The 17643-nt window shown below is 46.0% G+C and overlaps 1 long non-coding RNA gene across 1 annotated transcript; it reads right to left on the bottom strand.

Annotated features, from left to right (window-relative positions):
* Nucleotides 1-5771: 5771 nt before the first annotated feature.
* On the bottom strand, nucleotides 5772-6676 carry LOC132693347 (uncharacterized). Its single transcript, XR_009616745.1, has 3 exons — nucleotides 6464-6676; nucleotides 6225-6342; nucleotides 5772-6110 (listed from the first exon to the last, which is right to left on the bottom strand). It is a non-coding gene; the product is annotated as an uncharacterized LOC132693347 (long non-coding RNA).
* Nucleotides 6677-17643: the final 10967 nt, after the last annotated feature.

The following is a 17643-nucleotide window of genomic DNA, read 5'->3' as shown; positions in this document are numbered from 1 at the left end:
ATTTGTGGGACGTAAATTCGATCTCATTAGGTTGTTTAAAAATGATGTTGGAGCACCAGTTCCAAAGGGAGGAATTAATGGTGGGTCTCAAAGCACGACGAATACTCAGAGCTCCTTTCCTCAAACTTTCATTGACACGTGCTGTCTTTGTTTGGAGTTAGGTGTGTGTGGTCAGGCGGGACCACTGAGACCCCCCGGGGCTGATCACTTTTTGTTGCTCATCAATGTAACTTTCAGTCCTCTGCCTTCAGAGCACGTGGTGTGATTGCGCTTTCTGGGCCCCTGCAGTTGATAGAACCATTTAACTAGTTCTGGCCAATCAACGGTGAGTGGAAGTTATGTGGGTCATTTCTGGGCTGTTTGCCAGTGGAAGGAGCTCTAGACTATTCCTCTGTAGTCTCATGGTAAACAGCATCCCTAATGTTCCATAGGACTGAAACTCCGACAGCCCCCAGCCAACCTGTGATGACAAGAATCCATTGCTATGTTATGCCCCCTGAAATTTAGGGGATATTTGTCACCACAGCATAAGTTAAGAGATCCTGACTGATCCATGGCAGCCACATTTGAACCCAGTTAATTTTTGGTCTGGATCTGATCAATATCAATTACCACTAATGATTGCAGTACCATTTTTTTTTAAGTTTATTTATTGGCGGGGGGGGAGCAGAGAGAGGGGGAGAGAATCCCAAGAAGGCTCTGCGCCATCAGCATAGAGCCCAACATGGGCCTCGAACCCACGAACCATGAGATCATGACCTGAGCTGAAACCAAGAGTCCGACACTTAACTGACTGAGCCACCCGGGCGCCCTGATTATAGTACCATTTTATTAACCAACTACTATGTGCCATATGCACTGCAAGGTACTTGACATATTGCTAATTCTCAAAGCATCATTTCCAAGTAGAAATTACTTTTCTCACTTTCCCTATGAGAGAACTGAACCTCAGCAAGTTGCAGTAACCTGAAGCCGGTGGTATAAATCCTATCAGTTGCTAATATGAAACTCATTTACTCACCTGTTCACTCAATATTTGCTGTTGCTGATTGCCTGCTGACCATATGCATTAGGCACCAGGAATATGATGGTGAGCAAGGCAATCACAGCCCCTCCTCGCTCGGGGTTTAGATGCTTCAGAATCACCCAGATGCTTCAGCCCTACCCCTGGAGATGGTCCAGTTGTCCGAGGAAGTGCCCTTGACATCAGTGTTTCTTAAAAGCTCCCAGGTGATTCTGTTGAGCATATGAGCTATGAGCCACTGGTTCAGAGTCTGAAAGACACAGGCCTTCTGGACTCCAGACCCCTACTACCCGGTCCCAGCACACAGCCTCTCCCACAACCTGGACCGGGTTTGACCAGGCCAGAGCAATCGGGAAGGTTGACGTTCTCCTCCCCTCCTCTCATAGACATTGCCATGCTCGCCTCCTGTTTCCTCAACCTCTCCTCTTCTCCACCTGCCTCTGTTACAAAGGCAGCTGAACGAGACCTTAGTTAGAAAGATTCGAGCTTCTCCGGGCACTTGAGTGGCTCAGCTGGTTAAGCATCCAACTCTTGATTTCAACTCAGGTCATGATTTCATGGTTTGTGAGTCGGAGCCCCACAACAGTGCCACACCGACAGTGTGGAGCCTGCTTGGGATTCTCTCTCCTTTCCTGTCCTCCTCCCCCCCACACACATGCACACACACTCTCGCAAAATAAATAAACTTTAAAAACAAAATACGAAAGATTTGTGGCCTTCTAACATTTTTAAGCTCTTAATTACTTTCTTTGTTTTTGAAGAAATTCTTATGAAAGCACAATATAGGATACATAAGACTTGAATGGGATCTAGGAGTTGTTTTGCCCTTCTTTGGCCCCTTGTCTGGGCCATCTCTCTGGAACCCCCAGGCTCTGAAGGACATAGTTTGAAAATTACTGACATAGCCCTACTCCCTCACTTGATGATGCCAGGAACTTTCCCAAGGTCCCACAACCTCCTCAGTGGCAGACACGCAAGAACCTAGGTCTCCTCGCTCCCTGTCAGCTGTGACCCACTGGTTCAGAGTCACAGGTGCTTTTGCCACCACAACCTAGGGCCCTCTAGGCCGTGTGAAGGATAAGGGTGGAATCCGTGTTGTTCTAGAATCTGAAAATATCCAACCAAAGCATGGCAGAGTATCAGAAAAGGCCTCCTGGAGGAGGGAGTGGCTGAGCTGAAGCCTGAAGAATGAGTTAACACTGGGCAGGCCAAGAGAGGTGGGTAGCATTTCATCTTGAGGGAGCTGCATATGCAAAGGTCCTGAGGCAAGAGACAGACAATGAAAATTTCAGCAGTTCGAAGTCTGACCAGAGGACAGGTAATAAGAGACGAGGCTGAAATAGCAACCGGAAGTCAAATCATGAATGACAACGAACACCAGGCTAAGAAGTTTGGACTTGAACTTTGCTCTAAAGACAATGAGAGTGACCTGAAAAAATTATATATTACAGAACATCACTCTGTCTCAGTGAAGAGAATGGTTTAGGTCCATCATGATTTGACACAGAGAGTCCAGTTAAGCTACTAAGATAACACAGAGGAGGGAGGATAGTACCAAGGAAGTGATGGCTGGCCAGACTGAAAGCCAGTAAGGAGGTCATTGTCAAAGCGTAATGAGTGATTAAGTTAGAGGGATGAGGGAAGAAGCAGGCACCAAGGATGACAACCAGGTTCCTCCTTTAGGCATCTGGTGATGGGTGATGATGGACAGATGGTGATGCCATTGACAAAGACAAGGAACTCGGAAGGGGGTCTGTTTGAGCAGGGAAGATGTGAGATCAGTCCATTAGTCAGATGCACTTGTCTGCAAGTATCAGAAAGTTCAATCCCAAATGGTTGAAACAATAAGGATACGTGCTATCCTTATTACAAAGAAATTTAGATGTAGGGCAGTTTCTGAGCTGGTTAATTCAGAGGCTCAACAAATTTATCAAAGGCCCATGTTTTTCTGACTCTGCACCATAATCTTCAGTGCGTCTGTAAGCAGCCCCAGGCATGACATCATCATACACGTTTGTTCCTGAGGGCTATTGTAGTAAAGTGCCACAAACTCGTGGCTTAAGAGAAAACTTATGGTTCCATAGTTCTGGACACCAGAGTCAGAAAACAGGTGTGGGCACGGTTGGTTCCTTCTGAGAGCTTCAATGAAGGATCTCTTCCATGCCTTTCTCTTACCTTCTGGTATTGCAAAATCCTTGGCATTTCTTGGCTTGCAGCTGTAGAACTCCAGTCTCTGCCTTTGTCATTACCTGGCCTTCTCTCCGTAGCTGTGTCCAAATTTCCCTCTTTTTATAAGGACACTAGTCATGTCGGAATAGGGCCCACCCTATTCCAATTTGACCTCATCTTAACTAATTACACCTGCAAGAACCCCGTTCCCAAATAAGTTCAGCTTCTAAAGTACCAAGGGTTAGAACTTCAACATATCTTTTTGAGAGACACAGTCAACTAATGATATATACCAGATCAGAAAGGGAATGTGATGGCCAGTTTTATGTCAATTTGACTAGACCACAGGTTGCCCAGATATCTTATCAAACATTCTTCTGGGTATTTCTGTGAAGGTGTATATTTGGATGAGATTTAAATGAATATACTGAGTAAAGCAGATTGCCTTCCCTAATGTGGGTGAGCCACATCTAATCAGTTGAAGACCTGAATAGAACACAGAGACTGACCCTCCCCGCCAGGTAAGACAGAATTCTTCTGCCTGACTGCCTTCACATTGGGACATCAGTCTTTTTCCCGGCCTTTAGATTCCAACTGAAACATTAGCTTTTATTAGATCTTGGGCCTGCTGGCCTTCAGATTAGATCTCCACCACTGGATCCTGGTTCTCTGAACTTCAGACTCAGACTGGAACTAAACCATAGGCTCTCCTAGGTTTCCAACTTACCAACTCACCATGCAGATCTGGGAACTTACCAGTCTCCATTATCATGTAAGCCAATTCCTTGTAGTAAATATATATCTACATGCATACATACACACACAGATCCTATTGGTTCTCTGGAGAATCCTAATAATATAAGGAACCAGTTCTTTGTGGTATCCCTTTATCCCTTTTTTTAAAGTTTGTTTATTTATTTTGATGGGGGGGGAGGGGCAGAGACTGAGATTCTGAAGCAGGCTCCATGTTGTCAGCACAGAGCCCATAGTGGGGCTCAAGCCCACGAACACTGAAATCAAGACCTGAGCTGAGATAAAGAGCTAGATGCTCAACTGACTGAGTCACCCAGGTGCCCCCCTTTTATCCCTTTTTTTAGAGTTAAGAAATCTTATTCAGGAGTTCAGTTCTCACTGGCTACATTTGGGGAATGGAACTACCGTTGATTGGCTTAAACCAGTCTGAATTCCTCTAAATAACTTGGGAAGATATGCAGACTGGAAAAACTAAGACTTGCCCAACATGGAAGGAGGGGAAAGACTTGCCAGTGTCGTCTACAGGGTATTCAAGGGCCGCAAGCCTTAGGTCGGGACCCAGACAGTCAGGTGCCAGCATCCAAGAGGCCATGAGATACCAGAGACCCTGAGTTGAGGCTCTAGCCCAGCAAGCCATTTTCTCCTTTTGCGACTAGAACCTACCCCATCTTATGAGCCCGCTGGTGGCCCTCATAAATGAGACTGGAAGAAGAATGTCTTTGTCTGGAAATGAGGAGGTGCTGAAGGCAAATCCTATGATCCAATCTTAACAGGAATCTATTTCCTCAGCCATGGAAATGGAGAGATTTTCAGATACTGCCCACGTGTGTCATTCCCAGGTCTCATTCTTGCCCTTCAAATAAACCCAAAGATTCTTCTGCTCTCAGTGAGTCCTCTGAGAGGCAGTCACATTATCTGTCTTGAACAGATAGGCTGTGAGCATCTATTGCCACAGAAAATACCACGAAAAAAATCTCCATGTGCTGAATGCTATGAAGGATCAGAAGGTCACCCAGTCCAAGGAGCTGACGATCTATTCTGGACCCCAAAGTTTAGGCTGTAATTAATATTGCTCCTAATTGTAAGGAGTACTACTTCCTAAATTCCAGGCACTTAACAGAGGACTCAACATGTATCTAATCCTATACTTCCCGCAACAACATAATGAGATATATGCCGTTATTCCCATGTTACAGAAAAGGAAATGGGAGCTCAGAAACATCCGTGAACTTGTTCAAATTGAGATGAGTGGCCGAGTTGGAACTCATACCCAGCTCAGTTGCCCACCAAAGCCTGTGTTCCTGCCCCTAATACGTGGGACAAATGACACCTCTTGGATTCTGAGAAAGAGAGAGATTTTTGTGGGTGGGATAGAGGTATAGAGCAAAGATCTCCGGAAAGGAGAGTAGTTTAAGGAAACTCACCTTGAACAATGAATAGAATTTATTATAAGCTTTCTTTTCTTGCTTGCTTTCTTTTTCTTTTTTTTTTTTTTTTTCCAGAGTGAGACAGCGAGACACAGCAAGGGAAAATGAATCTTCCAAGGTCATGCCACAAGTCACCAGCCAAGCCTGGCCTGTCACTCAATGTTCTGAATTCCCAGCTCACTGAGTTCAGCAGTTGAAGCATGTGTGGTGGGACTATGTCAAATTAGCCTGGAAGGAAACACGTATCTGCAACGTTTCCCCTTCTCCTTTCTCCACAGTGTCCCTTGCCCCCTCCACAAACAACCCTCTTATCATCCCCACCACCAATCCATAAACTGTCCCAGGAAATGCCAGGATCTGAATACCACATTGGCCATGAGGGACTCGGTCAACTTCTTTGCCTTCTGGCTGTTCTAAACAAACAAAGGGCAGTGCACAAGTTATTAGTAAATACCAAGGCTTAGTTTATTGTATAAAACTTCAATCCAACAAATAAATGAGCCATCAACTTTGAATTTATGTAGCATTCAGAACACATTAAAGCCATTTGACCATGACAAAGGCCTTTCCTGCTTTGAATGATGAAGCCAGCATTGCAAATACCCTTCGGATGAGGCATTTAAGCGAGGTCCTTTCAGTTTGTCTCTGGGGACTGTCAAGGTGGAAGGTAAAAGTTCTGGCACTTTTTCTAAAGAATTCTTTTGGGAAAATCCCATCTTGGCGAACATCTCCTTTCTCTAAAAAAAAAAAAAAAAAAAAAAAAAAAGGGTTTGTGAGCCCATAACGGTCAGAACAATTACAGTCACTCAGCTAGGGGTCATCCAGCTGACCGCCACAAGGTCCTTACTTACCTTGAGATGCTCCCAGAGAGATATCAAGGAACACACGAGTTCTCATTAAAGGATACTGGCAGCTGATCACAGAAGGTTCCAGATGCTGTCGTGGCCTGTCGCAGAGCAGTTTCTCCATCTGCAAATTGGAAGCCAAATGAACGAGATGATACAATAAAGAGCATTTTATCAATTCCCAAGCCCTGTTCAAACAATGATGTTATGGTTAATGATATGTAAGAGAAATAGTTTAGCCCCACCTTCACCCGCCAGTTTCGTTTTTCTTGCTTTCACTGCAGTCAGTGGGAAGTTTCTCGTATCAGCTGGTATTTCTGCTTTTGCAGGGAGCTCCTGGGGCCCACAGCTGTTATTGACGATTGGGGTTCACTCGCTGGACTAGAGCTCCATCTGGCCAAGGACTGAGCCTCTCCATAAGCTGGCAGTTTTCAGGCAGGCATTGCCTAGACATGTAGAGACCCTAGGAGAAATTATATTTGTATGGTCTTCTTGTTTGCACCCCCCAATTCCCACCCAGGTGGAGATCAAAGATCAAACTTGAAAAGTAGACCCTCCAAAAAGCACCCTAACAAGGTATAGGCCCAATAATATGGGTGAGAGGGGTTGGAAAGGAAGTATTGATTCAACAAATCGGTTGGACACCCACTGTGTGCGGGCACCGGATTGGCTGGTGACTTACAAAGATGAGTAAGATACTGGGCCTGCTTTCTGAGGGAGTCAGAGGTAAACAGACATGCCCAGTATTAGATAGGCTCTGGCTGGTGGTAGTGACCAACCAGCTAGCTGTGCCTTGCAAAGCCCAGTTGCACTCACTTAGTATCAGGACCCTTAAGGTTAGGACTGATTGGTATGTATAAGACTTCCGGATCATGTTAGCATCTCTTTCTTTCATTTCCACAAGGAAATGACTGGGTCATTGACTTCTTCAGTCTCCCTTTGGGGTCGTTGATCTCAGTGGAGGCCCCAGAAGGTACATCCCATACAAATTCTCTACTAGAAAGTTGGAGTGGGGGCGGGGGGTGGGGGGGGCGCGTCTGGGTGGCTCCGTCGGTTAAGCATCTGACTCTTGATCTCAGCTCAGGTCTCATCTCAGGATCGTGAGAACAAGCCCCATGTTGGGCTCCACACTGAGCGTGAAGCCTACTTAAAAAAATAAATAGATGGGGCACCTGGGTGGCTCAGTCGGTTCAGCGTCCGACTTCGGCTCAGGTCATGATCTCACGGTCCGTGGGTTCGAGCCCCGCGTCGGGCTCTGTGCTGACGGCTCAGAGCCTGGAGCCTGTTTCAGATTCTGTGTCTCCCTCTCTCTGACCCTCCCCCGTTCATGCTCTGTCCCTCTCTGTCTCAAAAATAAATAAAAAATAAATAAATAAATAAAAAATAAATAAATAAATGAATAGATAAATAAAAATAAAATAAAAAGACAGATTCTCTACCAGAAGGTGTACTGGGTGGGCAGGAGAGAGCAGAAAGCAACCAAGGGTTCAAAGAAGATAAAGAAGACAAAGTGACTGAAGAGAATAAACACAGTCCTTGGTCTCTAGATGTCTGAACTTTTGTGGAAGGGCTAGAAATAATTACAGATATTTACTAAATTCCCATGCTGTGCTCTCAATCCTACTTAACTGTCACCCCAACCACAGGAAGCAATTATTCAGTAAAAATCCATGTCAATCCATAGCAAGCGAAGTCACGATTTGAACTCATGTCTAGTTGACTTCACGTCTGGACTCTGAGCTGTGGCCTGCACTACCCCTGCCTGCACCTTTTCCCTTTGACTCCCCTGTCAAGGCCCGATCTTTTGAAAAAATAGGCCTTGAAGATTCAAGTTCAGACGAGATGATGGGTGTAAGGCACCCTGTGTAAAACCTGGAACCTACTAAATGTTGAATATATGACAGCTACTTTTCCTCTGTGTGTTCAGGGCAGGACCCGGGTCCGAAAAGAAAAGACAGAACCGGGTGAGTTCCTGAGGCTGCCTATGGAAAGGAAGGTGGGTCTTTGTGCTAAGCAACAAGCCTTGGAGCAGATGCGTCGATCTGTCCAACCATCCATCCACCCAACAGAATTTTTCTAAGCACGCCTCATGTGCCTGGCACTGAGTGGAAAAGGATGAACAAAACAGACAGCTCTGATCCCATGGAGCTCATGGCGGGGGGTGGATGGGAAGAGTAAATGCGGAAATCAACCTGCCGTCACAAATTGAGAAAAGCAACACAAATGGGATGTACGGGGTGCTATGCTCGAGGACAGCTCAGGAGAAAACTTGAGAATACCCAGGAAGACCTGTCTGAAGAGGTGAGGTGACATAAAACAGACTTGAAGGGTAAGGGGCCAGCCAGGGGAAGGAGGGATGAGCAGACTGAACAGAGACCTGCCCCTGCTCAGAGCTGCCCAGCAGGCCACCCGATAGCAAACCTTGTTGGCCCTCAACCCATGAGAGAGTGAAAGCTGGTGAAGGACTCTCCCTGAGACACAGGTTTGGTGTCCGAAGGAGGGTCCCGAAGGAGGCCAGAAGGAACAGGGATATCAAAAGCAAGGACACCCACCAGTAGGGGCCGATGAGTTGCAGTCCCGATTCTCCCCGAAATTCCTCATGAGACATTTTGAATGGAGGGGTTGGGAGTGGGTCTGGGGAACCCAATGGGGACGGCCGCCCAGTGGACTCTAATCAGTCTGTTTTCCAAAGCCCCAGAAAGAACACGAGTGCTATTTACATTTCAATGTAAATCAAGCCGCCTTCAACAAGGCAGGCTGTGTAAACTTGTGTTTAATGTCAGGTTTATATTAATATTTGCGTTAACAAGATTGATCGTTTACATAACAATGCATACGTAAAGTCTGGGCGAGGTTTGGGTTTACACACATTTGCATAATGTTTATAGATCGATTGATTAGACAAACTGCATAAATCCAAGTAAACTACTAGTTGTTTGTTTATTTTTTCTATCGGGGCTTGATAGCCTATATCTTAATAAGTGGGCTAAACTGAACCTGAGTCCTCTACTGTAACCTTCATACAAGACTTTATCGTTTTGAAAAGTAATGTGCACTCAACAGGCGTGAGATGACATCACTGGGGCTCTTTTGTCCTTTAATCTCCTGCCCTGAGTTGTCAGGAGGACCCCGGCTTTAAACTGTGCTCCAACAGAGAGAAAACCAGGCCAGAGGCAGAAAAACCTGGATTCAAGACTCCTCCTGCCTTTGCTGAGGTAGGAGAGCTTCTTAGAGACGGTCAGGTTTGGCGGGCTACGCACGTGTCAGGAGACGCCAGGGAAGAGTGCAGCTTCCTTTTATGCCTTGAGCACCTTCATCTGGCTGAAGAATGATCTGGATACTTGCCCCCAAGCCCAAGCAGAGCAAAGCCTGGAAGCAGGCAGTAGAAGAAATTTCAGAAAAGGAAGGTACCATGCAGAGAGAAATTTAAACCAACATTTTTAAAACGTCTTTGTTTAGGGGCACCTGGGTGGCTCAGTCAGTTGAGCATCCAACTCTTGATTTCGGCTCAGATCATTGATCTCATGGTTGTGGGATCGAGCCCCACGTTGGAGCTCAGTGTGAAGCCTGCTTAAGATTCTCTCTCTCTCTCTCTCTCTGCGTCTCTCCTCCCCAATAAATAGTTTTTTAAAAGGAAGCTTAAAATAAATAAATAAATAAATAAAATGTCTTTATTTTTCACGGACCTCTGAAAGTTCTGTCCATCCCTTCCTCACATTTGTGGCATGCGGTCTACAGGGGTCCATGCACAGCCCTGATCTCCGTTCCAAGTCATTCCCACTGCACAAAGGGTGCCACTCAAATGTGCCCGGCAGATCTTTGGAAATCACGGAAATAAACAAAGACCGACCAAACGAGAATAAGCAAAGGCTATGTATTCCGAGCTTGTTATTAGCAAAGGAGTCAGCCACGGTCACACGCATGTGGGCTGAGACTCAAAGGCAGGCAGAGGAGTGGGAAAGTTTCACGGGGAGAAGGGGGAGACTTCGTGTGTGCCCTGATTAGAGGCTGTGGGCCGAAGCTGGAGGTGGCTAACCAGAAGCAAAGCATCACATGTGGCAAGTTTGGCTTTCTCCGACTGGCATCTTAAGTTGCAAGTGGGGACAAATATTAGGGAAGCTGTCGGTTATTAATCAAGTTCTGGCCATTTTGGATCAGAAGTTCTTGTTTAGCTTCTGGATTGTCTAGCAGTCTGATTCCTACAAGAATGACATAGCAGGCTGGCTTCCTGGGCTGATTAGCATAGATAAGGGTTTGGTCTCCTGGGGAGGTTGCTGCACATCCCGGGTCAGAGTTCTGTCCAGCCATTGTCTGTTTGTATATTCAATCTCAAGATACAGGTACCTTACAAAATAAGTAGCGGGTTTTTTCTGTGTGCATGCGTTTTTAATTTACTAAAGAGCATGTGCATAAATCTTTTGATGTTCGTACTCTTTCTTTTTTCACTCAGCACTATCAGCCAAGGGTGTATCTGGGCTGTTGGATGTATATAGCACATTGTACCTGTGGCCATGTATGTTCCATTGTATACATCTGTTAGTATGCACCTCCCACTTTTACATCAAATTGCCTCGAGTATCCACCAGCACTAACACTGAGATCAAGATCTTGATGTGTGTTCACTTAGGAAACAGCATGCCAGAATCCCCTGTTCATATACTCAGTGTAGGAGAGCTGAGTCATAGGACATGCACTCCTTAGCTTCAGTATCATTCTGATTGTTCTCAGAGTGGTTATAAAAGTTTATATCCTATCAACAGTGCATGAGGGTTCTCATTTTCCCACATCCTTGCCAACACTTGGTAGTTACAGGCTTTTTATTTATGGAAAATGGGAGGGTGCAAAGTAGTACCTATCCCACTGATGTTTTAATCTTCTGATTATTTATTACAAGTGAGGTTGAGCATCTCATTATGTACTAATTACACATTCAGGATTTTCCCTTCTGTGAACTGTCTGTTCTTGTGCTTTACCCACCTTCTGCTGTCTTTTCCTGTCTTTTTCTTGTTGATTTACAGAAGCTACTTGTATGTTCTAGATATTAATCCCTTCTTGGTTTTGGAGGTGGCAGTTTTCTCTGTCTGTCCCCTTCTTAAAGTCTAGTGAGCTTTATTGAACAAAACTGTTGAATTTTAATGCAGATAAATTCATCAATTTCTTGTGTGTTTGGGGGCCACTATAAGAAGTTCTTCCCTTACAGGAGTGCTGATGGATAGGGGCACATGTACCCCAATGCTTGTAGCTTTCAACAATAGCCAAATTATGGAAAGAGCCCAAATGTTGATCAACTGACAAATGGATAAAGAAGAGGTGGTTTATACATACAATGGAATACCACTTGGCAATGAGAAAGAATGAAATCTGGCCATTTGTAGCAACATGGATGGAACTGGAGGGTCTTATGCTGAGTGAAATAAGCCAGTCAGAGAAAGACAGATACCATACGTTTTCACTCATATGTGGATCTCGAGAAACTTAACAGAAGACCATGAGGGAGGGGAAGGGGAAAAAAACAGAGAGGGAGGGAGGCAAACCATAAGAGACTCTTAAATACAGAGAACAAAGTGAGGGTTGATAGGGTGTGAGGGAGAGGGGAAAATGGGTGATGGGCATTGAGGAGGGCACTTGTTGGGATGAGCACTGGGTGTTGTATGGAAACCAATTTGACAATAAATTATATTAAAAAAAAAAAAAGTTCTTCCCTAGCCTAACGAACATAATAATGTCCTCCACTTCTATCAGCTGTATGAAAGGGGGTTTTAACCTGGAGGGCATTAACCTAGAATCCTAGGTGTCAGTGAACTTGGAACAAACTAAGTATATCTTCACCTTCTATTACGGTTGTTATGGATATCTCAAAATTTTCTTCATGTTCATCACTATTTCAAAATTGCATAGTCATTGGATTTACTACTAGAGCTTTACTTAATGCTTTCATAAAGAAGCATGTATTTTACCTCAGAATTTTGAAAATATCTGCATTTCTACTTAATTGGTTTCCTTGGTAACCCTATCTAGTTCATTGTAGATGTTTAAAAACATTATTTTCTGATAAAGAGTCCATAGGTCTCCTCAGATTAACAAAAGGTTCTATGTTAAGAACCCTACTTTATAGTTTTACCTTTCACATTCAGGTCACAATTTGAATCAGATCCTTACCTCACACCATATGCCAACACAATATGCAGAGCAATCCTTTTCCTCCAAACTGATTTTTGGTGCCATCTTTACGAAGATAAAGTTTCCATGCATACCTAGGTCTGACCCCAAGTTTCTGTTCTATCAGCTTGCTTTTGATCCATGCTAAAGTTCTAAAATATACAGTGAGGGGCGCCTGGGTGGCTCAGTCAGTTAAGCATCCAACTTTGGCTCAGATCATGATCTCATGGTCCTTCTGTGGGTTCAAGCCCCGCATCGGGCTCTGTGCTGATGGCTCGGAGCCTGGAGCCTGTTTCAGATTCTGTGTCTCCCTCTCTCTCTCTCTCTCTCTGCCCCTCCCCTGCTCACGCTCTCTCTCTCTCAAAAATAAATAAACGTTAAGAAAAAAAACTTTAAATGTTTATGGAAATCTTTCACAGTGTATGCAAATGTTTATGCTATAATGCAAACTTGAAAATAGGACAAAAATAACACATAGAAGCTATAAACTATGTTTAAAGATGCATAGAGAAAAAACCTAAAAGAAAAACTGTTAATGACAGCATTGGATGCATGAAATTACCAGTGATTTTTATTTTCTTCTGAGTATTGTCTGAGTTTTCCATAAGTTCTGTAGTGAAGCTGTATTATATTTAACACAAAAAATCCATTTTCTAAGAAATTTTAATGGGTGGTATCCAAAACAAAGTCTGGAAAAATTCCCTTAATGTCAAAGAACACTGAGCAGATAGACAATAGAAAACCCTTTTTAGGAACAGCTCCATAATTCAGAATGTATCAATTCATGATTTTTTGTTTTTTTTAATTTATTTTTGAGACAGAGAGAGACTGAGCATGAGCAGGGGAGGGGCAGAGAGAGAGGGAGACACAGAATCCAAAGTAGGCTCCAGGCTCTGAGCTGTCAGCACAGAGCCTGATGCCGGGCTTGAACCCACGGAGTGTGAGATCATGACCTGAGCTGAAGTCGGCCACTCAACTGACTGAGCCACCCAGGTGCCCCCAGAACGTATCAATTCAAACCAAAGCCGATTGTTACTTCTCCTTTGTGTTGAAAAAGCAAGCAATTATTAATGGACAGATATCTCAGAAAATATTGAACGCATTAATCTTGTGGGCTCTCGTCAGAGCCACACTGGTTCGTTAAGAGTTTTCCAGGGATTGTCTCAACCTTTCCAACAGCCCTCCAAGGTAGGTTTTACTGCCATCATTATCTTCCTGATTGTCTTTATTCCCATTTTAGACCTGAAGAAACTGAGGCTTACCCCACTGAAATATTTTATCCAGGCTCTGAGTATCTAGCCAATAGGGGAGGTGGGATACGAATCCAGGGGGATCTAATGCCCAACCAAGCACTAGAGAAATCAAACTCTTTCCCAGCTCTCCAGAAATAACTATCAGAAGCTTGGCATTTCCATCAGTTGGGGGGCTGGTTTCAAGCAATTCTTAATTATTCACCAAAGCAGTTTCCAGCAGGACCTCGATTTGCCCAAACTTGGTCCGGCTCTCTTTCTATTCTGATCTCTGGAAGGGCTTCATTTCTTTAAAAATACTCACCAGTCACACCTTTCACTGGTTCTGGCAGGAAAGCCTCCCCACTTCCTTCTGGCTCTCCCCTTTGTGACCCTGGTGATGCAGAATCACAGAGCCTGTGCCTTCCCGTGATGTACTGCAGGGGATGAAGTGGCAGGGCTTTGACTTTGGACGGCTTCCTGGGGAAGGTACCTGCTGGTCCTTAAGCACTGTGCTCCCTCTCGCTTGTATTTCCCCCACATTGATTTCTCTGGCTTTGCTCCAATAGCCCAGCTTGCTCCCTCCTCGGGTTATCTGCACAGAATGTTCCCTCAGCCCGGGATAGCTGTCCCCCAAATCTTCCAGGGGCTGGCCCCCCACCCTCAGGTGTCAGCATTAACATCATCACCCCAGGGGAGCATCCATGATACCCACATCTAATATATCCCCCTCTTTGCCCGGGACCAGCCATGCGATCTCACTCCTGTGGCTTAATTAATTCTTTTGTTCAGAGCACTTTGCACTGTCGATAACCATCTCCTTAATTTTTAAACGTGTGTTGTTCGTGTCCTCCATCGGAGTCTGAGTTCTATGCGGACAGAAACCCTGGTTGGCTTCTGCATTGCTATGCTTCTTGTTCCTGGCACCTAGGAGATGCTCAGCAAAGATGTGTTGAGTAGATTATCTCACCTAATCTTCCCAGCAGCCCACAAGGCATGCCCTACACTACAGTTGAGGGAACTCAGGCTCAGAGTAGCTAAAACAATTTGCCCACGCCACCCAGCTACACACTGGGGTAGCAGGGCCACAGAGGGGTTGTCCACTAGGGGACAGAGTGGACCAAGGGGCCCGCGAGAGGCAGGCTCTGTAGTATCGAAAGGATGGTGTGTCCCTTGGTTCCAGTGGGAAGATATGATTGGCTTGTTTCAGTAATTCTGCAGGCCAGCAAATAACTGAAAGCTGCTACTCAGGGATACACCTGGTCCTTTTAATAAGGAAGCTTGTTTGTCTCCAGGACCTCATCTGCAGGAGCAGAATGGGAAGGGGAGCTGGGGTCGGGCCATTCGAGGCCCTCCCGATTTCACCAGATGTCAAGGCAGCACGTGACGCTGGAGCTTAATTTTAGACTTTTGATTACACCCATATTAAAAACTGTGTTGGGGGCGCCTGGGTGGCTCAGTCGGTTAAGCGTCCGACTTTGGCTCAGGTCACCATCTCGAGGTTCGTGAGTTCGAGCCCCGCGTCGGGCTCTGTACTGACAGCTCGGAGCCTGGAGCCTGCTTCGGATTCTGTGTCTCCCTCTCTCTCTGCCCCTCCCCTGCTCATGCTTTGTCTCTCTCTGTCTCAAAAATAAATAAAACATTAAAAAAATTAAAAAATAAAAACTGTGTTGGGGCGCCTGGGTGGCTCAGTCAGTTGAACATCGACTCTTGCTTTGGGCTCAGATCGTGATCTCGCAGTTCATGAGTTCGAGCCCCACACCCAGCTCTGCGCTGAAAGCATAGAGCGTGCTTGGGATTCTCTCTCTCTCTTTTTCTCTGCCCCTCCTCCACACACGTTTTCTCTCTCTCTCTCTTTCAAATAAACAAATAAATAAACATTTTTTACAAATAAATAAAAACTGTGTTGATGGTGAGAGAGAAGAGGGGTTGACAGCAAGGAGGCAGAGCAGAAGTCACACTGACTAAGCCCCAATTTAAAGACCATCAGCCGACATCCCCTCAGTGTGGTGCACGGCTCTCTCCAAAATGCTCTGCAGTCTCCAGAAGATTCTTTCTTATCTCAAGATATACTGAAAAACTGGCAGGGCTGGTCTTTCTGGAAAGCACCTCAAGGGCAATATTTTAGGGCATTTGAGCTCATGAAGATGATGGACATTGGCAGACTCGTGTCCTGGAGCCCGTTCAACACCTACGTGTGATTTTAAACACCCATAAAAATCAAGCTTTATTGATGGGGAAAACATAATATCTTTTTGGAAGTGGGCCCTGTTTTGTGCGAAGACAGCATACACAATGTTCCAGCTATAGATAACCGACCCAGGAGTCCTTTGGGGCCATCATGGCCTCGAACATAAACTCGTTAAAGACAGCGTGATTGGCATCTAAGTCATGCCTCTCCTGCTGCACTTCAGATGCTCGGATGGGTCAAATGTCAAATACTTCTCAGTGTGTGGGCTGAAGAGGTATTTGCAGGTCTTTTTCCTTTTGCTTGTGCACATGGGTATGTGTTGCTGTTTGTCGTTCCTTTTTATCTTCCGTGTCTTTGGATTGAATTCTTTCCGCACCTTGACATCCCCACACAAGAAAGAGGAGGTAAGCATTGAGGTTGACAGTTCCCTGACTTGCTGGGCAAATAACGTAACCTCCTCGAGTGCGTCACTTGAAGAAGTGCCTCGTGTATGCCCTTCCCTCCTACCCAACATGCATGTGAGTGCACACACAAACACACACGCAGACAGACATGCACATATGCACGCACATGCACACGCATGCAAAGTTGTATACTCATGCCACAGACACCTTGGGTCTAGCCTACCTTTTGCCACTTGCCACCTTGCCCTTTCACTCCTGCCAGAGAGAATATTACCTCCGGACAGCCCTTCCTTTTGGAACACTGTCCCTGCCTCTTCTCCTCTCTTCGATGCCTCCCGCCCCTACCCTCTTCCACCAGCCGACCCATGGCTCCCTTCGGATCTCACTTCCTCAGAGAGGTACATATTTTTTTTTTAACATTTATTTATTTTTGAGAGGAGGGGGGTTAGGGGCAGAGAGAGAGAGACAGAGGTGCCCCATGCCGTGAGCGCAGAGCCCAATGCAGAGCTCGAACACACGAACCGCGAGATCATGACCCGAGCCAAAATCAAGAGTCAGCTGCTTGGCCGACTGAGCCACCCAGGTGCCCCAAGAGGTACATACTTTAATTAGAAGCCTGTATTTCCCTTTTGTAATCCTCTGTGTCTGGGGTCTGCCCTGGGGGGGTGCAGATGGCAGCCTCTTCAGCTGCAGCATGTGACCTGATCAGACTCAGCAGGGTCAAGACCACAGGAGCAGCCGGGGGGATTGGGCCTGTCAAGTCCTCCCCCTGCGCTGCCCTCCCTCTTCGGGCCTGTCTCCTCCACCTTGGTTCAGACCAGCATTGACATCCCACGAACTACAATAGCAGCCCCTTAACTGGCCTGGCCTCCAGGCTCACCCCCGCCCAGTCTGGTCCAGTGACATGACTCCCTGCCCTTGTGCTCTCTTCTACACAGGGTCCGGCTCTGGCTCTTTTTTTTTTTTTTTTAAACGTTTATTTATTTTTGAGACAGAGAGAGACAGAGCGTGAACAGGGGAGGGTCAGAGAGAGAGGGAGACACAATCTGAAACAGGCTCCAGGCTCTGAGCTGTCAGCACAGAGCCCGACGCAGGGCTCGAACTCACGGACCGTGAGATCATGACCTGAGCCGAAGTCGGACGCTTAACCGACCGAGCCACCCAGACGCCCCTGGCTCTCCTTTTGCTTCAGCCCTCCCCACACACAAAGGGTCTGCAGGCCAAAGGGATGTTCCCACTAAAGCCCGTGGCCCCTACGCCCTCCCATACCTTCCCCCCCACCCTAATGCTCTTCCTCCCCACTGTGCCTTAAGGATCAGCACAAAGACTTGTTGACCCCTGGCGTCTCCCCAGCTTCCGGGACTGGGCTGCACACACTCTTGGCTCTTGGGGAACATGTAGGGAAGGGAAGGAAGAAGGAAGGGGTCACCAGAGCCAGATTC

This window comes from Panthera onca, chromosome B1 (assembly GCF_046562875.1).
Source record: "Panthera onca isolate mPanOnc1 chromosome B1, mPanOnc1 haplotype 2, whole genome shotgun sequence".
Classification (NCBI taxonomy): domain Eukaryota; kingdom Metazoa; phylum Chordata; class Mammalia; order Carnivora; family Felidae; genus Panthera; species Panthera onca.
Note: the sequence above shows the minus strand (reverse complement) of the source record. Positions and strands in the feature narration are given on the sequence as shown.